This window comes from Austrofundulus limnaeus, unplaced genomic scaffold (genome assembly GCF_001266775.1).
Source record: "Austrofundulus limnaeus strain Quisiro unplaced genomic scaffold, Austrofundulus_limnaeus-1.0 Scaffold347, whole genome shotgun sequence".
Taxonomy (NCBI): Eukaryota; Metazoa; Chordata; class Actinopteri; order Cyprinodontiformes; family Rivulidae; genus Austrofundulus; species Austrofundulus limnaeus.
This window is the reverse complement of record NW_013952749.1, coordinates 357,734-363,053: the sequence shown is the minus strand read 5'-3', so window position 1 is coordinate 363,053 and position 5,320 is coordinate 357,734. Positions and strand designations below refer to the sequence as shown.

Sequence of the window (5,320 nt, the reverse complement as noted above, 5' to 3'; positions counted from 1 at the left end):
ACACACACACACACACACACACACACACACACACACACACACACACACACACACACACACACACACACACACACACACAGTATGGGCTGTAGCTATGTTATTATTTTCACAATGCTGCAAACTGCAGTCATTTTTTGAAAGGTCTTGCTRCATAGACAGAACATAGAAAACCTTTTTAAACCTTCATTGTATCTTTTTCATTTTTACATAGTCCCATTTTTAAGGGGTGCACTTTTTCTTTGTAATGTACAGTATCAGCAGCAGAAACTGTTTCACACTAACTTATTGTTGCAAACTTGTCTTTAACGAATCGGTTGGATTTAGTCATTTATTTTTTTTTACTTGTTTATTTTTGTCTGCATGCATAAAATCTCATTTAAATGAGGGCAAACCACTGGGGTTTTGYCATTTGGTTGGTAGATTGAACCATTTTTCATGTTTTGCATTAGATATATGCAATATCTCTGGTTGTTTCTGTTTTACAACTGCAAAATAACACACAGCCTTTTTGTAAATCATGTTCTCTGTACACCCARTTTTAGTATTCAGAAACTTTCGTARTCAAAGCTGAAAGAGAAAAAGCCTGATTTCCCAATAGAACATACTGTRACTCTGAGTTAATATTTTTGCCAAGTGTGACAAATTTTCTGTCACAATAGTTGAATTTACTTCAGATTCAGGGCAACTTCAGAACTTCAGAAACTGCAACTAAAAAAATGCCTAAGTTCTAATTACAATCATGAATTYCAAAGGTTGCAGTTTGATACTGGCTTCATGGAGGATGACCAAGTAAAATAAGCAGTGGAATTTTTAGATCAATACCAAAACCAGGTAAGCAGTACAAAAATTGGAGGAAGATGCTTCAAATCAATAAAATAAAAATATTTAAAATTTTTAATAATTAAAATAGAAAGTAATGTTGAAGACATATAAATATTGGCATGTGCACACACTGCAGTGAAATCAGTACTGTAAGATCACATAAAATCAATTAACTATTGTCCAGTAGGGACATGGTTCCTGTATGTCCATCTGTGTACACATACATGTTTTTGCTATCTGGTGGAGGCAACTTTGGAACTTTGTCCTAAAACACACAGCATGGTGAGGAAACCCACTGTTCCTTATGGGACAAAAGCCCAGTCCCCATTGGGGGAAATATCCTTGGTGGGTCAGGGGTCTGGTTTAGAACTAATGTATAAACTGAGTTTATGTTAGGTTTAGGGTGAGGTATCTACCTGTGAAGTTAGACTTAGTGTTTGGGGTCAGCGTGAGGCTACAGAAATGACTGGTAAATGAAGAGAAGTCAATATGAAGTCCCCATGGGGATATAAGAACAAACGTGTGTTTGTGTTTGTGTGTACTGGAGGAGAAGGCACACGGACTGTGTGTAAGAAATGTGAGTTGGTTATRAGGAAAGTGGTGCCCGGGGGCAGGATTTGGGCCTGTTTCTATCACTAAGAAGTGTAGCCACAGCACTTTGCACCAACTGGGAATAATAGTGGGAGCACAGATTACTGATCATAGTTCATCCCAGTAGTCTGGGGAGACTTAATAGAGTCCATTTCAGAAGTCAGCTGTTGAAAAAAGGAGGTTGTATTGGGGTTATATTAGATGTTATTTTTCATGGCGTGTACACCAAAGTATCCTCRGCATAAAATTAGTAAAGCACCTCATAATCTTGACACAGTTCACAAAAATTTTCTGAATAAAAAAAGGGATACGCTAYTCAGAGCTAAAGAAAGGTAACAATGAAAGGTAAAAGACTAATAAATGAATAATTAAGGCATTGCTGCCTCATCCTGTCCTGACCTGATGTTACATGATAATGTAAATGGATTGACTTCTGTTTGAGTTTTTATCAAAGAGAAGCTTTTTTTGGTTGGAATTTCTTTGGTTTCCCAATGATTTAATCTTTTATTATTATTAATAATGATTTTATTTTAGCTTAATGTAGCAGGCCACACCATTTTTTAGAACAAGGTAAATGAATGAATGTGAAGAATTTTAAACAGGAAACATTTGAGCTGCTATTTTACGTCTGTTCTCTGACCGTATTGAAGGAAATGTTGTAACTGATTAATTGAATATTAGAGGCAGTATTGTATTTTATACATTCTGATTATTGCAGCCTTTAAGTTTAAACAGAATAAGAGTTGGTGTGTCTTATAATGTGTTCTTTCTTTAGCCTAAACAAGAATGTGTTACGTTCTGATATCTGACGTAAAAYGTAACACCTCCAGGGGTGTAACCAGGAAGTCATGAACATCATAAGCTCACTTCATTATTATAGTAAAAAGAAGTTGTCAGTGTGCTGCAGAGTCTCTAAGAGCAGGGCAGCTGTTTTGCTTTGTTTCAGCCCAAGGTCTTACACTGAGGCCTGCTGAGTGCTGTACCTGACTGGAGTCAAAAGATTGAAAAAAAAAGTTTTAAGAAGAAATCCAAGTGGATTCCTGTTTATTCGGACATACCATTTTGAACAAAGCATATTTTTCCTACAGTATGTTAAATTTTTTTATTGCTCCCATCAACCTCTGTTATATACTGTATAACACAATCCTATTTGTGTGCCAGCKTGAAATTCTCCTCTTTTTAATTGTAAAATGACATGTTATAAGAAACCAGTAAGTCTAAAGTGGTGGCCTCTTTTTAATTTGACAAAACAACTGGACATTTCCTTAAGTTAATAGGTACAAATGTACAATTWAATTTGCAGTATGAAGCTGATAGTTTGAAAAGATCAAGAATTTACATTTTTATATTTTAAACTGGTTTCACCTTTGTGTGTAACATTTGTCATGCAGATATGTTGTAATGAAACCTCATGAAGACTTGACAAGGCTTTTTGTGTTGGGTGAAAATGGCTTTATAATCAAAGATGCAGGTTTTCACTGCACTTAACGACTGAACAAAGGTAACTTGTGATTTAGATTTCTAAAGAAAGTGCTGGCAGAGTGACTCATTGCTCAGAGCACAGCAGGATTTATTTAGACCAGTTTTATTTTTCACAAGTAAAGGTAGCGAATCCAAAGTCACAGTGTCYCACAAAATTGAATTTTGTCGACTCACAGTAATGTCGATCATCACTGTAATCTAATGATACAGAGATGCAAAGTTCACATCCATTTGTTCACTTCCCCCTGGGATCAGGATTAAAACAACCCAGAAAGCTCTGGAAAGGAGGCAGGTGAGCCRCTGGTGTCCTCATAATACTCCATCAGATAACAGATAATGAACATGTCGCTCGCAAAGGAGAGCGGTGAATAGGCAAGATGGGAATGTGAGACAAATACACCTGAATAACATTTGCATGTTTGTCTTCTAGTCTTGCTTTTTGTTCCTCAACAATAAAATAAAAACAGGACAAGAGCCTCTCATTCTGAGTCATTTGTYCTGGTATCTCCTCAAGCTAAGGTTGCTCTGAACACATATTATTTTTTCTCCTTCACTTTCCTACAGGAAGTTTCTCATTACATGCATGTTTCTTTCACATYCAGACTAAATTTTAAAAGAGACACTACAAAGACGAGAAGTCTTGTATTTTACTTGATCTTCCTAACAAAATGGGGGAAAATAAAGCAATTGGCATCAAATAATTACAGCTTGTTGCCTTTTCAACACATTTTATACTCCCTGCATTAATTCTTTGAACYAGTTTGAATCTCTGCTTTGATTTACACTATAAAAGGCAAATCATAGTAGAATATTTTCTTAAGTATTAAAACTCAAAATGGGACCACCCTATTAAATGTTTTAATAAACCTGGATATTCTGGCAGAGTTTCTGCAAGATTCACCAATGCAAATTTAAGACTTTTTAAGACTATTAAGAATGAAATTTAAGACCTATATCACGACATACAGAAATCTACAAAAGAAATGCCTTCAACTCAGGTGGCATGATGGCTCATTTGGTAGATATATTGCCTCCCAACAAGGTCTCTGAATCAAATCCTAGCCAGGGACCTTTCTTGATAGAGTTGCCTTGTTCTCTCTGTGCATGTGTGGGTTTTCTCTGGGTACTCCAGCTTCCTCCCAAGGCTAATTGGTAACTCTAAATTGTCCCTAGGTGTGGGTTTGTTTGTCCCTATGTGTCCCTGTAATGGACTGGAGAGTTGTCCAGGGTAAACCCCACCCCTTGCACAGCGACTGCTAAATATGGGCACCAGTGACCCTGAAAGGAAGAAGTGGGTATAAGATGGTGAATGGATGCCTTAAACTTATCTATTGAAGCCATGTGTTGTTAAATTTGCATTTTCCCATGTTAATGACAGCTYGTCTTCTCTTTCTTCCTCTCCTATTTCTGCATCCAGTGAGGTGGACCCACCAATAACACGAAAGCTGCTTCAATCAATAAATAAGTGCTCAGGGAACATTTCTTTAGCATTTGAGGTAGCRTTACATGGGCATTATGACCTATTTAAAATTGTTTAGGACTTGAACACAATGATTTAATGAATTTTAAACTTTTTAATACCTGGCAGAAACCCTGTTGGGAYATTTCCAATTTGCTTCATTATGCAGCACTAATATTTTTTTATTGGTATTTTCTTAGTCCTGCTCACACACAGAGTGACAACAACAGCAAACGTACAGCAGAGTTATAAATAACCACACTCAGCAAGAAGTAAAACAAAGAGACCAGTAACAGATGGGACGGCCTCCACTGAGCCCTGATCCAAACATTATGCCATCCATCTGGGATAACTTGAAGAGACAAAAGACACACAGACTTAATCCACACAAGAACTGTGGCAAGCTCTCAGAATTCCTGAGAGAACCTCCCTGCCAAGTGCCGAAGAAAAACTGTAAGTAATTGTGCTCAGAAGTACAAGTTCAGATATGAGAGCAGCAGATTCCAGCTTTAAGTTACTGTTTGTGACAAAGGTGTGTTTACATATAGACACATAAATGTGTTGTGAACACWGCTACAATATTTAACACAGACATTCACACACATTCAATGTAACATCTTTCTGTTTAGCTTCACTGTTTTGTAAAATGGTGAGCAAGGTTATTATATCCTCTGAGTGATAAGAACCMAGTTTTGAGTTCTGAATAAGCACCGGACCAAGGCAAAGTTTTACAAAGTTTATTGTGCAGAGGTGAATGAACCAGGAAGTGCTTGGACCGGATTCTCGTCAGATCTAAACACAGGAAATTCAGATTAGTGGCAGAACAATATAGGATGACTTTCCAAAGAATTAAAGCCACTAACCTGATTCCAGTTGAAGGATTCCAGACAGAAACTTTGATGGAACGGTTTGCGTTCCAGCACGGTGTGGTGACGTCACCGTTAGTTTGGTTGGAGTGTTTGGGCC

At 37.2% G+C, this 5,320-nt stretch overlaps 1 protein-coding gene across 1 annotated transcript in view; it reads right to left on the bottom strand.

Annotated features, from left to right (window-relative positions):
* The window catches only part of galnt9 (polypeptide N-acetylgalactosaminyltransferase 9), a 127,923-nt gene that overhangs the window by 3,458 nt on the left and 119,145 nt on the right, over positions 1–5,320 (bottom strand). The window lies entirely within an intron of this gene.